Consider the following 20,714-nt stretch of genomic DNA (forward strand, 5'->3'; position numbering starts at 1 on the left):
GGTTGAAAATATTTCAGTAATTCCATTCAAAACGTGAAACTTGTACATTATATTCATGCAATGCACACAGACCAATGTATTTCCGATGTTTATTACGTTTAATTTTGATATTTATAGGTGACAACCAATGAAAACATCAAATCTGGTATCTCAGAAAATTAGAATATTCTAAAGGCCAATGAAAAAATGTTTGTTTCTCTAATGTTGGCCAACTGAAAAGAATGAACATGAAAAGAATGTGCATGTATAGCACTCAATACTTAGTCGGGGCTCCTTTTGCCTCAATAACTGCAGTAATGCGGCGTGGCATGGACTCGATCAGTCTGTGGCACTGCTCAGGTGTTATGAGAGCCCAGGTTGCTCTGATAGTCGTCTTCAGCTCCTCTGCATTGTTGGGTCTAGCGTATTGCATCCTCCGCTTCACAATACCCCATAGATTTTCTATGGGGTTAAGGTCAGGCGAGTTTGCTGGCCAATCAAGGACAGGGATACCATGGTCCTTGAACCAGGTGCTGGTGGTTTTGGCACTGTGTGCAGGTGCCAAGTCCTGTTGAAAGGTGAAGTCTGCATCCCCATAAAGTTGGTCAGCAGCAGGAAGCATGAAGTGCTCTAAAACTTCCTGGTAGACGGCTGCATTGACCCTGGACCTCAGGAAACAGAGTGGGCCAACACCGGCAGATGACATGGCACCCCACACCATCACTGACGGTGGAAACTTTACACTGGACCTCATGCAACGTGGATTCTGTGCTTCTCCGCTCTTCCTCCAGACTCTGGGTCCTTGATTTCCAAAGGAAATGCAGAACTTGCTTTCATCAGAAAACATAACTTTGGACCACTCAGCATCAGTCCAGTCCTTTTTGTCCTTGGCCCAGGCGAGACGCTTCTTGCGCTGTTTCTTGTTCAAGAGTGGCTTGACACACGGAATGCGACACCTGAATCCCATGTCTTTCATGAGTCTCCTCGTGGTGGTTCTTGAAGCGCTGACTCCAGCTGCAGTCCACTCTTTGTGGATCTCCCCCACATTTTTGAATGGGTTTGTCGTCACAATTCTCTGCAGGGTGCGGTTATCCCTAGAGCTTGTACACTTTTTTCTACCACATTTTTTCCGTCCCTTCGCCTGTCTGTTAATGTGCTTGGACACAGAGCTCTGCGAACAGCCAGCTTCTTTAGCAATCACCTTTTGTGTCTTGCCCTCCTTGTGCAAGGTGTCAATGATTGTCTTTTGGACAGCTGTTAAGTCAGAAGTCTTCCCCATGATTGTGGTGCCTTCAAAACAAGACTGAGGGACCTTTTAAAGGCCTTTGCAGGTGTTTTGAGTAAATCAGCTGATTAGAGTGGCAGCAGGTGTCTTCTATATTCAGCCTTTTCAGAATATTCTAATTTTTTGAGATACCAAATTTGGAGTTTTCATTAGTTGTCACTTATGAATATCAAATTTAAATGTAATGAACATTGGAAATACATTGGTCTGTGTGCATTGCATGAATATAATGTACAAGTTTCACGTTTTGAATGGAATTACTGAAATATTTTCAACCTTTTGATGATATTCTAATTTACTGGCCAGCACCTGTAGATGTTTTATAAGTGTTACCCCATACCTCTACACAGTAAATAAGATAGGGATAAATCAATGAATAATAAAGGATATGGAGTGATTTATAATCCAAGTACTGCCGAGCTTTATTCATAATGTAGATGCTTCTCGCAACCTTATTATATACATGTTTAATTTGTGGTTTCCAACTTAATTTATTATCAATTACTATTCCAAGGAACTTATGTTCTGTTACTTGCTCAATTTCACATCCATCTATTTGCAGCTTAACCTCAGTTTTATTAACCATACCAAACAACATACATTTTGTTTTTGCTATATTTAATGTAAGCTTATTTTCAATAAACCACTCTTTGATGACGCACATTTCAATTTGGACCATCCTTTCTAACTCGCTAATATTATCTCCTGCACAGAAAATAGTGGTATCATCGGCAAACAAAACAAATGTCAGTGTATTTGTTACATTACTCAAATCATTAATATATAATAAAAATAATTTTGGACCCAACACAGACCCCTGTGGTACTCCACAAACAATGTCCAACCATGTAGATGAACATTCTCCAAATTTCACAAACTGTCTCCTCTGTTGTAGATAGCTTGTCAACCAGCTCAACACTACACCCCTAATCCCATACCTCTCTACCTTTTCAAGTAACATTTTATGATTAACTGTATCAAAAGCCTTTTTTAAATCAATAAATATCCCTAGAACATGTTTCTTCTGATCAATTGACGTTGCAATTTCTTCCACAGAATGCACCAGAGCTAGTGATGTTGAACTATTCGGTCTAAATCCATACTGACAGTCTGAAATTATCTTGTATTTATCCAAAAATATTTCGAGTCGATTATTAAACAATTTTTCAAGAATCTTGGAAAATTGTGGAAGCAATGAAATTGGCCTATAGTTCGTAAATTGATGCTTATCCCCAGTTTTATATATTGGTATAACTTTTGCAACTTTCATTAATTTTGGGAATACACCTGATTGAAAAGATAAATTGCAAATATATGCAAGTGGTTTTGAAATTCCTTCTATCACCTTTTTTACCGTCATCATGTCAATGCCATGACTGTCAGTTGATGTTTTAACTTTACATGTTTTTACAATTTGTATTATTTCTTGTTCCTCTACAGCTGAAAGAAACATGGAATGAGGATTAGGTTTGATTTGTTTTAAGAATGGTGTATGTGATGTTGAAGAGCTAGATATGTTTTCTGCCAATGACGGCCCTATATTTACAAAGAATTTATTGAAGCTATCAGCCACATCACCATAATCATGTTTTGCAATACTGTTTTCAACAAAATATTTCGGAAATTTATCATTACCTAAATTTGGTCGAACTACATTATTTAATATTTTCCACACTTCTCTAATATCATGTTTAGCATTATTCAAACTTTTATAATAATACTCCTTTTTACATTTTCTTATTATATTGGTAAGCTTATTCTTATTAATTTTATATTTATGTTCAGCTTCTGGAGTTTTTTTATTTATAAACAACCTGTACAAATTATTTTTCTTTTTGCAGGCACACTTTATCCCCTTCGTCATCCACGGTTGATTATCCCTTGTGTTTGAGCTACTACATTTTGTTAAGGGACAATTCTTATCATACAATGAAATAAATATTCTTACAAAGGTCTCATAAGCCTTGTCAACATCAGTTTGCTGGTACACTTCCTCCCATGTCTGTCTTATCAATTTGTTCTTGAAGGCATTAGTTGTATTAACTGTTCGTATGCGTCTGTACCTTATACTATTACCTGGATTATTATTCCTATAATTATCATCATAAATTATAAAAATGGGTAAGTGGTCAGTAATATCATTAACTAAGAGACCACTTATTATATTATTCTCTATGTTATTTGTTAGTATATTATCAATTAATGTTGCACAGTGTGAAGTTACTCTAGTTGGTTTAGTAATTGTCGGGTAAAGGCTTAAACTATATGCTGTATTAATAAATTCATCTATTTGCTTCAATTTGTTAGGATTTAGGAGATCAATGTTAAAGTCACCACAAATGAAGATTGTTCTGAAGTGTTGAATAGGTTCCCTCAAACCATTTTAAAAAGGCATGCATATCAGACCCAGGTGCCCTGTATACACAACTGACAACAATGTTTGTCAATTAGACTTTGATATTTCTATAGATATACACTCTAATAAATTATCAACTGAAAATGACATTTTTTTTACAACTTTGTAATTTAAATTCTTATCAACATATAGTGCAACACTTCCTCCACTCTTATTTTGTCTATTAATATAATTGGCTTCATAGCCATCCAATTCAAAGCTAAGGTCACAATCATCCTTCCGCCATGTTTCTGATATTGCTATTACGCTAAATGTGCCATTGATGTCATCCAAATATTCTTTAATTCTATTAAAATTGGCATAAATACTCCTACTATTAAAGTGAATTATGGAAAACTTGTCCTCAGCCTTTATAAGCTTGTTAAACTGATCATCTGTGTAATACTTGCTACAAGAAGAGATCCTTGAAAGAAAATTATTTTCTGGATCCAAGTCACTTTCCATGTCCATAAAATTGTATTCAGTGTACTGAAAAATCTCAAAATCTGTATCCTGACTAGCCAGATTAACATGATCAGAATTAGTAACTATTGAATCAGTTGATTGTGAGTCCACCATAAGATTTATCTCAGTTTGTATGTCATCATACCTCCATTGGTTTAATACTTGTCCAACTCCTCCATATTCCTGATATGCAACACATTCGCTTGTTCAGGAGTTCCCTTCAGTTTGATATATATTTTACAGTTTGAAGTCCGTGTATGTTGAATTTTTCCTTCTTCTTTGAGGTATCTAGCCTTTCTTGCAATATCTGCGTTCTGTTTTGTGAGATGATCGTTCATGTAGACATTGGTTCCTTTCAGCTTTTTACCTTGTTTGATGAGAGCCATTTTGTGCTTCCTATTGGCAAATCTTATGATCACAGCTTGTTTTTCACTGTTACTCCTTCGAGACAGCAGGTGACATGCTTCAGTGTTACAAGAGTCCACTTCAACAGCCTTCGTCTTGAGGAAGGTTACCACCTGTTGAGGAAGGTTACCACCTGTTGTTCCACAGAAGTACTTTCTTCCTCATCAGGCTGTTGACCATTACTGGTATTAGCTACTGCTAACTTCTTATATGAAAATTCACACTTGAGATTTTATTCACAAGTGTGCTGTTATTAAAGCTTTTTCTACATTAAAATTTAGTCGAGGTTTTGTTTTTTATACATTTTTTAAAGTTTATTTTACAGTAAATCTCTTGGGGTACAGTATGAATGAATGCCTTGTGAGAACGTTTCTGTAGAAAAAAAAGCTCTCCTGTTTCAAGAAGTAAAGGTTAGTCGGAAGAGTGGGTGGAAAATGGCAGGATTTGGAGTCTGACTCATTAATAATCATGATGTAGGAACATCTTGCCTCTGACTGACTAACAGCAATGCGGCTGTCTCGCTGCTCCCGTTTGTAAAAATGCAGTGTAATTTGTGTGAAGGTTTCATTAGTATACATTAAGGACATATCAGCTGTAATGTCCATTTTTGGTTTGGGCTTTTATAAATAGCTAATTTTTGTTGAGTTTTTGCTTTCCCTCCCAAATCATCATGTTCGTGAGACTGTGAGAACAGTAGGGTGTGTATTTGTGGGAGATGCAGTCTCCCTGAGGTGATTGATCTGGTGAGATTAAAATCCAAATTACTTATTGGGCATAAATATGTATGTGTACACAGATTGGGTAACTTGAAGTTAGAGGGGTGGTCCCCTTTGGTAATTTGGAGTGTTGCATCCTTGTATCAGTCAGCGAAGGGCGGACCCTTCAGAGGATTGTAAGGAAAATCCTCCAGCTGACTTCAGTGTATAGGGTTAGGGTAACCCTAACAGTGTATACACGTCGGAAAAGAATAGAAACACTGGGAACACGATGTTGTTCCAAGGTGATTTAGCATTTTCTGACCTAAAATTAATGCAGAAAAGCTTATGGGGAGATGTCTTCATAGTAGCATGGTCGACCAGCTGCATAGAACACTAATCCTTAGGTTGTCAGAAAATATGTGTTATTTGTTGGAAAATATGTTTTCTTTTATTTATGCTGAGGATTTTATTTTGAAGGTTTCCTGTGGTCTTTGTAAATTGAAACCATCCTCGTTCCATATGACTAAGTGTGTCGATTTAAAGGGTGAAGCTTTATTTTATGTTTTCAGTTATTGAGTTCTTGCTGGTTATCAGACTTCTAGCAATTCTGTATTTCAACACTATAGAATATATTTAGGTGCTGTATTCATGACCACAGCCTAAAGCAGACATGAAACTGACTAGCAGTTCTCTATCAAACATTTTAGTTGTCATCTCTGGCATTACAGTTTAGAAAACGGAGGGAGGATGCACAAGCATAACAACAGAAAGCAAAATTTGTTATTAAGGAGGAAGCAGTTGCTGGTAAGCCTCTGAGCCATGCAGCACTTGTTCCTTTTTTGAATGAAACGCGCTTCATTACAAAAACCAAACCACTCTTAAATCTTGAGCTGATTTTTTCTTTAACCGGTTTTATTGGTTTCTGCCCTTGTGTTTGTTTTTGTCTTTCTTTTCCTTTTGACCCCTCGTTCATCGTTTGTGACATCTGTCCTCTCAGCGGTTCCCAAACTTATTTAGACGTGCACCCCCTTCTATGTCCCGACCATGTCGACGCACCCCCCAGCCCCCACATCAGGGCATGGCTCTCTCTCTCTCTCTCTCTCTCTCTATATATATATATATATATATATATTTAGAGTGCCTAGGTAGCACATAAAAATGCAATTTAACGGTTTTCTTAAAGCAGGAACGTTTAACCTGTGCGGCCAGAGCTCTCTCCTTTAATACGTCATCCCAAAATAGAAGCTAATATCTTAATTTGACCTGGAATGAAAGATGTTGTTATAAAACCTCTTAAAAGTTTTTATCACGGAGGAGGCAGCGCTCATTTCTGCCTTCAGCCTGACGGTGCGCCGGAGTTGGCGCAGCGTGCGCTTATTGCAGGGTATCCGCGGGTCCTTAAAAAGTCTTAAATTTGCTTTTCCAAATTTAAGGCCTTGAAAATCCTTAAAAATGACAAATAATCCTAAATACAGTTTCCAAAGGTCTTAAATTACCAAAGACCCAATAAACAAGATTCTTTTATTTCTATAAAAAAAATTTTGAATTTCGAGTGTTCAGCATTTTTTGTGTATGATGGTTGGCGTAAGCGGAACCGTACACACTCAGTTGGTTGTGAAAGGGGGCTATTTTTAGATGAGCACATTAGCTGGTTAAGCTAGTGGGAGCTTGCGCCATGGGGAAGTGCAAGTTTAATGGTAACTGGATGGCTAATCCCACGTTCGTGACGTGGTTAGCACCGGTTCCAGGCAATAGCTGGAAATTAAAGCTTAAATTTAATTTTTAAAAAATTGCTTAAATTTGGTCAAAGTGGCCTTAAAAAAGGTCTTAAAAAGTCTTAAATTTGGCTCCCTTAAACCTGCAGATACCCTGTTATTGAGTGAATGTAGGATCTGCTCCATCACTGACATCCCAGGCTAACAGGGAGTTATGCTCTCGTGTCAGCAACAAACAGCAAGCTGCAAAGAAATACGCAGATGCAAAACGTGGTGCAAGAGTGCCAAACATCAGGGAAGGAAGCTTTGTGAGAGTATGGAAGCTAGGTACAGGTACAGCCAAGTAGAAAAAATGCTATGGTCAGGCAGCATGAATTAACTACTTTATGGAGGATGCTGTTCCTCCATCTGATAAGTACAATTTGGGAAAAAGGATGAATTTGACTGCCTTCCAGGGAAGGTAGGTTAGATCTACAGATTGCAGATCACAACTGTGCCCCAAATATCTAGAGGACAGATGTCACAAACGATGAACGAGGGGTCCAAAGGAAAAGAAAGACAAAAACAAACACACAAGGGCAGAAAACAATTAAACCGATTAAAGAAAATATCAGCTCCAAGATTTAAGAGTGGTTTGGCTTTTGTAATGAAGTGTGTTTCATGCAGAAAAGGAACAAGTGCTGCACGGCTCAGAGGCTTACCAGCAACTGCTTCCTCCTCAATAACAAATTTTGCTTTCTGTTATGCTTGTGCATCCTCCCTCTGTTTTCTAAACTGTAATGCCAGAGATGACAACTAAAATGTTTGATAGAGAACCGTTAGTCACAGTTGTATCACTGCTTTAGGCTGTGGTCATGAATACAGCACCTAAATATATTCTATTGTTGAAATACAGAATTGCTAGAAGTCTGTTAGCCAGCCAGAACTCAATAACTGAAAACATAAAATAAAATAAAGCTTCACCCTTCAGATCGACACTGTTATGTGCAGCGCCCCTTTTTGGCCACAGGATGGCCTCAGCGGCCTTCTGCTTCACCTGTCTCACTGTGAACAGGTGTTTATGATTATTCATAATCATGGATCAGCTGTTAAAAGCTGCCCTCTTGCCCTCATTCAGAGAGAAGGTACAGGGTAGTATAGACTCTTAGGAGTTTATGCTATTCTCTCCTCGTGTGCTTGGCTTAGTATTTTTCTCGTTCGACTTTGGTATTTGACTCATTTTGGAATTTGGATTTAGGATTGGAATATTTGGTAACTTGACTTTGGACCGGCTTTAGATTTTGACTTTGGATAACCCTCGCTCTTTTTAGTCTCGTTGTTTATTCCCATCCCCTTTTGGGTTGGTGTTTTCCGTTCTTCCCTTCGTTTTGTAGATAAGCTCCTTTGTGTTTTGTATATAGATATTTCTTTTAAGGTTGTAAGTATTCATTTTGTAATAAATTCCTTGTTTTTTAGCGACACTGCACTTTGTTATTATTTAATCCACACACCATTTTTATTACTCCCCTCCTCATCTCTCTTAGAGAGCCGGGGGACGTAATAGACACACTTAGTCATATGGGACGAGGATGGTTTTAATTTACAAAGACCACTGGAAACCTTCAAAATAAAATCCTCAGCATATTTAAAAGAACACATATTTTCCAACAAATAACATATATTTTCTGACAACCTAAGAATTACTGTTCTATGCAGTCCTTGTAGAGGGTAAAGTGGTGTTCTGTTTATCGCCAGCAGAGGGCGCAGATTTCCCATTCTTTCAAGGAAACAAAACAGTGTTTGGAAGAAATTAGCTAAAGTCTTTTTACTAAAGCCTCATTTATGCTTCTCCGTCTGCGTCAGTGCGGAGACACGCAACGGCTGTGTCTGAATCCAGGGGTAGGATGCTTGTGAGTGCGCATTTTGAGGTCGATGACGTCAAAGCGCAGCAACGAGTACTGTCCGAATTCCAAGAATCCTCATTCTCGCGTCCTCAAACGCGTCCTCGCTCCACCCACATTTCGAGGATGGGTCTGATGGATCCTCACAGGAGCAGGGGTATCCCAGCATGCTTTGCGCGCTGGCCGCTGGACTCGACACTCGCAACAACGGCAGACGGAGCGGGACAGCAGTACAGCTTAAAATGTAAGTTAGTTAAAAAAATAGCGGTCAAAAAAATAAAATACGTGTTTGGGCACTTTTGGTTTGTTTTTTATATAAGATCTAATACCACAAATTGTTTTTTTCATGTAATTTAAGGCTAAAACATGCCCCACCGAAAACCAGCTTTAATGTTTAATAGGAAAAAACCCACCGTAAACTGGCTTGATCCCAGCAGGCTTTTTAAAAGAGAATAGCGGTAGAAAACTAAGCAGTAAACTTGGAAAGCAGGGAGTCTTTGGTGGTGTTGCTAAATCTACTAAACATGGATCATCGAGGTGGATGGAGTGCTGGAACCGAGATCCGTGGCTGAACTTTTCTGGTTGGCAAGTGGAACGTCAGACAGAGTGGTCTGCAGAGGGTGCTTCTGGATGCCTCATCTCACTGACCACTGCATCGTCCATCAAATGGGTTTGCTGGGCTGGCTCAATCGACGGCTGTCACATCACTAACAGATATATGCAAAAAAGGAGATCATGAGTATAATACTTGTAACTCTAGCAGATGACAGGACTAAATGATTTTTAAACTTTAAATAAAAAGGCCGGTGACGTTTATTGAGCCATTGCAGCTCCTCAAAAACCACAAATAAAATGAAATATTGCTGTGGATCCATTTTCAACGTCGCTACTAGCTTGTTAGCCTGTTTGCCGCTGTCACGGTAGCTAGGCAACGTGACCTGGGGGCGGGAATAAAAACGAGGCTAGTACTGTCCGAATTCAGAGCCGCTGACTTCCGGTTTTAGCGGTCTTGCAAGGACCAGGCCTTGCTAGACCGGCGAGGACCCGTACTCACAAGCATCCTACCCCTGGATTCGGACACAGCCAACGCCATTATCCGTCCTTGCTTAGGGCACGCAAGTACTTACGGAGTCGAGCCCACTTTTTTAAACATCCATCGAACGAGACGGATTACGCAAGCTTGTGATTGGTCAGGACGCCGCTGTTGTTTACAGTGCCGCCATTGCAAAGAGAGCCGAGGATAACTAGCGGCAGACACGGAGAAGCTTGAATAATGCCTCGCGAAAAAACTCTAAAAATATGAACGTTTAATTCTCCCGTGACTGGAGGAGTGAAAAGATGCGCAGCAGGCGTTTTATTTGTGGACGGAAATGACAGGAAACGTGGGTTTAGAGGTGAGGAGCGCATGAAGCTGTGGGAGAATGAGAGAGAAATATGTCCGTGTTAAAAGTCTCTTATATACACAAAAAACCCAATATAAACACACGATCTTGGACCGATACATGACAGGATACCACAGAACAGCGCTACGCCCTCTGTGGTCCTGCCAGGCACTTGCTTTGCAACACTCCCCAGGAGACGGAGAAGTAAAAGAGCAAAACGCTTCTGTCAATCCGTGCGTGTCTGTCCCTTGCGGAGCTGACAGAGAAGCATAAACTAGGCTTAAGGAAGTTTTTAACCTTTATTAATCCAGATTCATAATCCATAGCCGTCACTCACAGGAGACACAATGCCACCCACCACCTCAAACTGACCTACAGTGAAAGAAGATCAAACAGAAGACCTGCAGGCCTCTGGAGGTGTTGGTGATTTGGTGGGTGGTGGTGGTTGAGTGCTTTGAGACCATATTATGGTGATTCTTGGGTCGTGATGATGGGGCTCTTGAATATTGTTGCCCAGGGTACAACGAAGTGTTAATCTGGCCCTGGTGGACTGTCAGTCGGTTGGGGGTGGGGCGGTGCAGAGACGTATGAAGACGGTCGTTCTGAGACATGAGACTGTATGTTTTTTGGTGACCTTTCCAGCAGGAGTGTGTAAAACAGATTATTGCTTAATTAAAATTAAATAAAAAAATATATATATAACTTGAAATAAATTGTAATGCTTGATTCCCACCTTGATTGTTGTGGTACAGCCATGGGAGGAAGTGATTTCTGTTTATTTCGGGTCCCAGCCAGATTCTTTGTGCTTACTTTTTTCTTCCCTCTCACTGTTTCCCTGCTGCTCTCTCCATCATCGTGCTCACTTATTTATACTTCATCAGGTCAGGGTTACAAGGACTCATCATCTATCAGCAGTAAAGAGTTACAGCTACATGTCACAAATGCTTCCTGGGAACTTTTAGTTATAATTAATGTAAAATTATTTAAAATCCATCTAGGGTCATTCATAATATAATCAGTTATTGTATTTTGCCAAGAAAAGGAATCTATCATGTTAAGCTAACTTCTTGATGTAACTGCATCCATTAAACGGAGGATTATGTTCATGTGGGTCACCAGCATGAAGTTATTGACGTTATGAAAGCAAACATGGCTGGAATCAGTTTTACTGTAATCTTGTTATTATTCTTTAAGTGTACGTGCTGCTGTAATGAGTGAATGTCCCCACTGTGGGATTAATAAATCTATTCTGTTCTATTCAATACATTTTTATCAGCCAGTAGGAAAAAAATACGTTTGAGGAATTTTGACCTTTCTAGTCTTCCGTACAAATAACCTGGTTAAGGAGAAGGGGTTCATCTCCCAAAAAGAAAAAACACACTAGTAACATGGTGAATTAATTCACCCCGTAACCAACTAATGTAGGAGAGGGGCGTGTGAGTGAGTCACCGCGGTAGAAAGCCCAGCTTGCTGTGAGCTTGAGTAGCGAGCGATCTGTGGCTGATGAGTGAAAACAAGACAAAACACATTCAGGACTGAAGCTCCATCAGAATCGGCTTTATTTCTCAATAAAAGCTTGTCATTTTGGTGTCACTGTTCAGGGAGAGAGAACCGAGCCTGCCCGTCCCATCCGCTGCAGGTGAAGCTCACCGCTCCGCCCACCTCCCAGCCAGAGCGGAAAGAAGCACATCAGCTTGGATTATACATGTAGTGGGATGAGTCACCTGCCACCAAGTAATTGGACGACCTATCATTGAGGGAAGGCGCTAATATAAATAGGGCCTGAGGTGGCGCTACAGCGATCTTTTACTTTGGCTCAAACTTCCACTTCTTGTGTGAAGCGCCATTGTGTACGGGACTCCGGCGTGTCGGACTGTGAGTACTATCTAAAAACTTTATGGGTGCTCAGACTCCTATGTAGCTTTGCAGGAGGCTTTCTTTTCACGCCGCCAACAGGAAGAGGAGACATTACAGGAATTTTCCCTAGCTTTAATGGCCCTCATGGCTGCAGTGCAGCAGCAGGCCCCAGCGAAATGGTAAATGCCGAGGTGTTGCTACGAGACCAGTTCGTAGAATATGTGGTAGATGGGTCCTTGCGCCGTGCATTGAAGCAGTTTGTGCGTGGGAGGCCTTCGGCTACACTATTAGATGTCCGAGCAGAGGCCATTCGGTGGGAGCGGGAGGGGATATCGGGAGGGCCTAGAAGCCGTGCCCACTCCATGCCCTCAGTGTTAGGTCTCCAGTATGGTGTGCAGTGTCCCCCCGCTGCAGGTGGCCCTGGTTTCTTCCCAGCTGCTGAGTTGAGTGAGATAAAGGAGATGCTAAAACTCCAACAAGATCAAATAAATAAACTTGCTCAAGATGTTTCTTCGCTGCAGGGTACACGAAACAAACCTCGCCCCACTAATCACGGCCCCATAATATGTCGACGGTGTCAGCAAGCAGGGCATTATGCCAGTGACTGCGATGGGGTTAGAGTCTCACGTCCCCAGCCCACCCAGCCACTACGTCCTACTGCAAGGCAATCGGAAAACTAGAGCCTGCCGAACAGCCAAGCCACAGTTCGGGGGGTATAGTTAGTGGCTCACAACTGGTTGCTGCTAGTCAGGGAGAAGCCTCAAAGTTGGTGTCAGATTGCCCCCATGTGGAGGTACTAATGGGAGGCATAAATGTACCATGTTTGTTTGATACCGGTTCTATGGTATCTACGGTCACCGAGGGCTTTTTCCGGCAGCATTTTGAGCCTTGGGGGAATGGACCAACTGCAGTTCTGTAACTGGTTGCAGCTCAAGGCAGCCAATGGGTTGGCTATCCCTTATATTGGCTACCTGGAGCTACTGTAGAGTTATGTGGTAGATCACTAACAAATTGTGGTGTGTTGGTGGTCAAAGACCCCCTGTTACGTCCCCAACATGAGATGTTAAAAGTGTGAAGGATGGGGAGAACATAAGAACTGGTGGAGGAGTTTAAAATGGGTTTATTTGTACAAAAGGTATTAAAACACGAGCAAAACTGATTTCTCTAAAAGGTTAACAGTACAAAGCAAATTATCAACTATAAAACACCTGGTAAGAACTTATGTTAAAAGTTTTACCGCAACGAAGGTGTTTTAAAATCCTGAAGTTGATAAAAGTTCAAAACAATCCCCTGACTAAAAACACCTGGTAAAAACTTATCTTAAAAGCTTTACCAACACGAAAGGTGTTAAAACTGAAGTCAGGAAAATTGGCACAAACAAAGTTAACCTTAAAAACCGAACATACAAAAGATCCCACTGGATCATTCACAATTTCTCCTCAAGAGTTAAAAACTACAAAAGTTCCAAAACTCAAACAAATCCAAACAAACAGGGGTTAAAACTATACAAAACCAGGAGAACAGCAGAACCCCTGCACTGCTGCCTCCCAGACTACTGAAGGCACAGCCCTTTTATACAGGTGATGGCAATCAGTGAAGATTCCTTGCAGCTGTGCTCCTCAGCAGCCCGGGAGAGAGGAGGAGGAGGGGCAGTGTCAGGCTGATTCAGCAGGACTTGGTGATTCTGCTGCTTCTCTCCACTGGTCAGGCTGGCAGCCGTAACACCCCCACACATAAACAAGAAAAAGGATAAAAGTTAGTAACACCACAACACCAACTTTTAAAACTTTTTCTTAAAACACTGGAGGACGAGGGGGGGGGGGGGGGGGTGTCGAAAAAGACTCTCTGAAGACTCTCAAGGGCGAAGGGGGCATCGAAGACTCTCAAGGGCGAAGGGGGCATCGAAGACTCTCAAGGGCGAAGGGGGCATCGAAGACTCAAGGGCGAAGGGGGCATCGAAGACTCTCAAGAGCGAAGGGGGCATCGAAGACTCTCAAGGGCGAAGGGGGCATCGAAGACTCTCAAGGGCGAAGGGGGCATCGAAGACTCCCAAGGGCGAAGGGGGCATCGAAGACTCCCAAGGGCGAAGGGGGCATCGAAGACTCTCAAGGGCGGGGGGGGCATCGAAGACTCTCAAGGGCGGGGGGGCATCGAAGACTCAAAGGGGCGGGGGGTGCATCGAAGACTCAAAGGGGCGAAGACTCTCGAAGGACGGGGGCGAAGACTCTTGAAGGACGACGAAGACACTGGAGGATTAAAACAGGAGAGACCCAGATAAAAACAGAACAGGCCATTTAAAAATCCCTACTCTTCATGCACTTTGCGGGCGGGCAGATTAAGCACATGTGCCGAGGCACATTCAAACCAGCAAAGGGATCGGGTTAGCCACAGCCCTTCCTGGGGTGCTCCCGAGATGGTGAAGTGAATCACCAACACTAACCCACTAGGTGCAACATCTGGGCCTGCCTGCAGGGGTCATCTCTGGGTCCACTTCTGTAATGCTTGGCTGGATCCTCCTGTGGGGGCGGGGCCTCCAGATGCACCCGCCAGTCATCCAAGTCATCTGAAGCTTAAAACCTTTAAAACAAACAAAACACCATTAAAATTACCACCACCAGGGGATTTGTACATTCCTTCACGGTCTGTTGTTATTTAAAAAAATCCCGGACGAGCCCCCATTTATGTTACGTCCCCGACATGAGATGTTAAAAGTGTGAAGGATGGGGAGAACATAAGAACTGGTGGAGGAGTTTAAAATGGGTTTATTTGTACAAAAGGTATTAAACACGAGCAAAACTGATTTCTCTAAAAGGTTAACAGTACAAAGCAAATTATCAACTATAAAACACCTGGTAAAAACTTATGTTAAAAGTTTTACCGCAACAAAGGTGTTTTAAAATCCTGAAGTTGATAAAAGTTCAAAACAATCCCCTGACTAAAAACACCTGGTAAAAACTTATCTTAAAAGCTTTACCAACACGAAAGGTGTTAAAACTGAAGTCAGGAAAATTGGCACAAACAAAGTTAACCTTAAAAACCCAACATACAAAAGATCCCACTGGATCATTTACAATTTCTCCTCAAGAGTTAAAAACTACAAACGTTCCAAAACTCAAACAAATCCAAACAAACAGGGGTTAAAACTATACAAAACCAGGAGAACAGCAGAACCCCTGCACTGCTGCTTCCCAGACTACTGAAGGCACAGCCCTTTTATACAGGTGATGGCAATCAGTGAAGATTCCTTGCAGCTGTGCTCCTCAGCAGCCCGGGAGAGAGGAGGAGGAGGGGCAGTGTCAGGCTGATTCAGCAGGACTTGGTGATTCTGCTGCTTCTCTCCACTGGTCAGGCTGGCAGCCGTAACACCCCCCGAGTGGTACCTCTGGTTTTCCTGGCATTGTGGGGATGAATATCATCCGCAAGTGCTACAGTGAATGTTTTGGCCAGCATGGGATGGCTTTGTTTGAGCAACCCCCTATGTCAGGGGCCCCTGAGCCTGTTGTCCAGGCATTGCAGAGGTGTCACCAGGGTAAGGGAGACATTCCTCAACAAACCTCGGGAGTAGTTAAGGTGCTTGGCCGACGGGCACATGGCCACCTCGTGCTCGGAACAGTTCACCGGTTTACCTGTGTTGTTTGAGCCCCTAGTGTCTGGCCTCCCTGCCGGGTTACCCAACTTTTCATCTTTGGTGCAAGCACAGAAAGGTACAGCTTATGTCCCGATTATTAACGTTGGCAACACGGATGTTTGGCTGTACCCGCGCACTAAGGTTGGAACCCTGACGAGGGTTTTGGTTACTAGTCCGCCAGCTGGCTTAATGGGGATACCATCTGGGTCAGCTGTTGTCTCATCTCAGGCGGTCTCGGAGTCGGTAGTGACTCAGCTGCAGGCTCTGGAGCTACCTGCTTTGACAGCAGAGGATGGGAATAGTGTGAGGTCTCTGCTGTTAAAATACTGTATGCTTCTGTTTTTTCAGAACATGATGGAGACCTGGGGTGCACAAAGCTGATCTCCCATGACATTCCACTCATGGACGAGGTCCCTGTCCGGCAGCGCTTTAGGCGCATTCCACCGTCAGACTATGAGGTGGTCAGGGATTATATTAACAACCTGCTGGAGGCCCAGGTAATCCGGGAGAGCAGCAGTCCATATGCTTCCCCCATAGTGCTGGTACGGAAGAAGGATGGGAGTCTGCACATGTGTGTGGACTACAGGCACCTAAACAGCAAAACCAGAAAGGATGCCTTCCCCCTCCCTCGTATCGAGGAGTCGCTCGATGCGTTGAGTGGTGCTTGCTGGTTTTCCACTTTAGATCTAGCCAGTGGCTACAACCAGGTACCTGTTACTGAAACAGATAAGCCCAAAACAGCTTTGTGTACCCCTTTTGGGTTGTTCGAATGGAACCGCATGCCTTTTGGTCTTTGTAAGGCCCCCAGCACCTTCCAACGGCTAATGCAAAGACTCTTTGGGGACCAACGGTGCCAGTCCTTATTGTTACATTTGGATGACATTGTTGTTTACTCTTCCACCATCAAGCAACACCTGGACAGGCTGGAGATGGTGCTGGAGCGGCTGCAAAGAGAGGGGCTTAAGGCAAAGCTGCCCAAGTGCACTTTCTTTCGACAGGAGGTGCAGTACTTAGGGCATGTGATTTCGGACAAGGGTGTTTCAACAGATCCTTCTAAGGTTGAAGTGGTGGCAAACTGGCCTATCCCTGTGACGGTGTCAGATCTGCGGTCATTTCTAGGATTTGCCAGCTATTACCGACGGTTCGTGGAGGGGTTTGCCAAGTTGGCTGCCCCCCTTCACAGGCTGTTGCGGAGCTGGGGAGTGCAAAGTCTGGCCGGAGGCAAGGGCAGAAGATTGGCGAGTGCTGGACCAGGTTGTGTAACGACAGCTTTGACGCTTTAAAGGGTCGATTGGTCACTGCACCGGTGCTAGCCTTTGCCGACTTCCCTCTCCCTTTTATTTTGGAGGTGGACGCTAGTTATGGTGGTTTAGGCGCAGTACTATCTCAGGAGAAGCAAGGGCAGGTGAGGCCTGTAGCCTACGCTAGCAGAGGGTTGCAGCCCCCTGAGCGCAACATGGCCAACTATAGCTCCATGAAGTTGGAGTTCTTGGCACTCAAGTGGGCAATGACTGAAAAGTTTAGGGACTATTTGCTGGGCCATCGGTGTATTGTCTACACAGATAATAACCCGCTAAGCCACCTGTCATCTGCCAAGTTGGGGGCCACTGAGCAGCGTTGGGCTGCCCAGTTGGCTTCCTTTGACTTTGAAATAAAGTACCGCCCGGGGAGGAGCAACAGAAACACAGATGCGTTGTCTAGACAAAATCCACCCGGCAGACAAGAGCTAGCTTCAATACTCCCAGGAACACCCCTCCCAACGCCACTGCAGCAGGTTTTACAGGCTGACCAGTCTGAGGTGGCTCCGGCTGCTGTCTTTGCATTGCCTCATTTTAATCAGGCTGACCTTTGTGTTTTACAGCAAGCTGATCCAGTCCTTAGTGAAATCAGGGCATTTTGGATAGAAAAGAGACATCCCACCCGTGGGGAAAGACTCCAGTTGTCTCCGGCTGCGTTGGTCCTCCTCAAACAGTGGGACCGGTTGGTGGAGAAGGATGGGGTCCTGTACCGGCAGATCTGGCTCCCCCGGGAGGCTGAGGGGGTGTTGCAGATAGTGTTGCCTGCCACCCTGAGGGAGGAAGTGCTTACTGAACTTCATCAGAAGCATGGCCACCAAGGGGTTGAGAGGACACTGCAGCTGCTCAGACACCGATGCTACTGGCCTAACATGACTGGTGATGTGGAGCAGTGGTGCAGTAAGTGTGAGAGATGTCAGGTTGCCAAGGATACCCAGCTGGGGCCTCAGGCCTACATGGGACATTTGTTGGCCTCTCGGCCAAACGAGGTTTTGGCCCTAGATTACACTGTGCTGGAGCCCTCTGGTGACAGGTGTGAGAACGTCCTGGTGATGACAGATGTCTTCAGCAAATATACACTGGCTGTCCCTACCAAGGACCAGCGGGCTTCTACTGTGGCACAGGCATTGGTGACTAAGTGGTTCTTGAAGTTCGGCGTTCCAGCACGGATACATTCAGACCAAGGCCGAAACTTCGAGAGCACTCTCATTCAGCAGCTGTGTGCTTTATATGGGATCAAGAAGTCCCGAACCACTCCATACCATCCATCAGGTAATGGACAGTGCGAGCGGTTTAATAGAACACTCCATAACTTGCTTTGCAATTTACCCACTTCTCATAAGCTAGACTGGAGTTCCTACTTGCCACAGCTGCTGTTCTCATATAACACCACTCCCCACCAGGCCACAGGGGAATCTCCTTTTTTCTTCTGTTTGGACAGGAGCCAAGGCTACCAGTGGACTTCCTGCTTGGCCGTGTCCAGGACCCAGTGGGAGGCCATGTCCAAAACTGGGTCCAGGAACATCAGAGCCGGCTACAGTTTGCCTTTTAGGGGGCAAGAGAGAGAATGGCAGCAGCGGATCAGCGTAGGAAAACCTACCACGATCAGCGGGTCAAAAGCTCCCCTCTGGCTGAGGGCCAGCAGGTGCTACCGCGGCAACATGGCATAAAGGGTCGGCATAAGATCCATGATCTGTGGAGCCCAGTGATACATTTGGTGGTGAAAGCACCAAAGGAGGGAAGCCCAGTGTATGGAGTGGCACCAGTGGAGGATCAGACCAAGGTCAGACATGTTCATCGTAGCATGTTGAAGCCACTGGTAGGAACCACTCCACTGGAGAACACTGCTCCCCCTCCACGGTTGTCTGTCCAACGGGAGGATGAAGGGGAGCTCTCAATGAATAGTGACCTTGATGAGGGTGACCTTTTTGTTTTGGAATTCCAGGATTATGCGACAGTCCCGACACCGACCACCACAGTGGATCAGGTTACACTGGGGGCACCGAGGGCAGAAGCACATCCAGCTCCCACAGTGGTGAGTCCCACAGGGCCCACAGAGTCTGAGTTAATGGTGACCCAAGCCGCCCCACTTGTTTCGCAACCTACGCCAGTTGCCCATTGCCCTGCAGTAACTGAAACTAATGTCCAGCGAACTCAGAGGCGCACTGCTGGATGGCACTCCAACCTCCACCACCTCCCTAGAACAGTAGGAGGGTCAGAGCAACAAGCTGAGCCCCTGACTGCGGACATATCAGGTATGAGTTGGATAGTTTTTAGACCATGGGAATGAATCCCAGGCTTTGGTGAGTGATCGTCGGGGCGACGATCTATTTGGTGGGGGTGGATTGTAGTGGGATGAGTCACCTGCCACCAAGTAATTGGACGACCTATCATTGAGGGAAGGCGCTAATATAAATAGGGCCTGAGGTGGCGCTACAGCGATCTTTTACTTTGGCTCAAACTTCCGCTTCCTTTGTGAAGCGCCATTGTGTACGGGACTCCGGCGTGTCGGACTGTGAGTACTATCTAAAAACGCTGCAGTAGTTGCATGGAGTCTGGTGTTTATTGGTTGCTCCTGCCACAGGAATTGCTGTATGTGGTCCTCCCAGAGTAACAGAAGGCTTCTCTTTTATCCTATGTGCTTCAAAGAAGTGGTATGTACATCTGCGCTCCTCTCCACTTAGCTGTGGCTTTAGGATAATGCTAATTAATGTGTCTTCCAGATCCAGGAAGGGGTGTGTCTCCACGGGAGACTCTGTTGTTCTGCTGCTTTTCTGCACAGTTTCATGGGATCTCTGATTACTGGTTGTTGACCCGGTGCTGGACCATCATCCGGCTCCAAGGCCTCTCCACCCCGCTGCTCGGACTGGTTGACGGGATCAGCGGAGACCATCAGGAGCGGCTTTTGTCACTCGCTCCTCTGTACTGAATACCAGTGGAGGGCGTACACCCGCTGTGGGGTTGGGTATTTCAACGAGGGGCTGCGGGCCCTACCGGCAGTTGTCGTCGGCCCGGGAGCTCATAAGGACGGCTGAGGCGCAGGCTAATAGACTCGTGTGCAGGCGAGCTGTATGCTCGCTCATTTCCTGACGGCCTGCCTGCTCAGTCGTGGCTGTGTTTTAGTGTGTGTGTGTGTGGATTTGGATTTTCACCCTGCTTTCTGTTTTCTTTTCATTTAGGCTGTGAGCTGACAGTGGTGGTCCCATCTGATGGTGTGCGTGTGCTCCAGAGTCACTTTGCCCCCCCGAATGCATGCACGTGTGATTGGGGTGAAGTTACTTGTGGTTGGTATTTAGTTCCGGGCTCTCTTAGGCAGTCCCATTAGTCAGCCTCAGCCTAAGTTGATTTGGTTTTAATCAGTGTTTATCTGTGGGTGCATAGTGTTTTTAGTAGATTATTTTAAACTCAATTTATTGTTCTTTTAATAAAATCTCTGTTTATGTGGAATGGAACTCCGTCTCAAGCTTGATTTGTAAAAATGAACTAATGTGCCTTAGGTTCAGTGGTTTTGGTTGCTGATAATCAGGTGGCGTTGTATTTCTAAATTGATAAGTGGCCCCGCTCGCCACATACAGATGGGGTCATGTGTGTGAAACGCTAGTTAATTTGTTACCTCAGTGTTGCTCGTGTGCATGTTGTCCGGTAGCTTGTACTATAATTAATATAATCTGTTTTTCTTTTCGGGCTGCACAGTGACACAGTGGTTACAGCTGTTGCCTTGCAGCAAGAA

Source organism: Nothobranchius furzeri, chromosome 2 (assembly GCF_043380555.1).
Source record: "Nothobranchius furzeri strain GRZ-AD chromosome 2, NfurGRZ-RIMD1, whole genome shotgun sequence".
Lineage (NCBI taxonomy): Eukaryota > Metazoa > Chordata > Actinopteri > Cyprinodontiformes > Nothobranchiidae > Nothobranchius > Nothobranchius furzeri.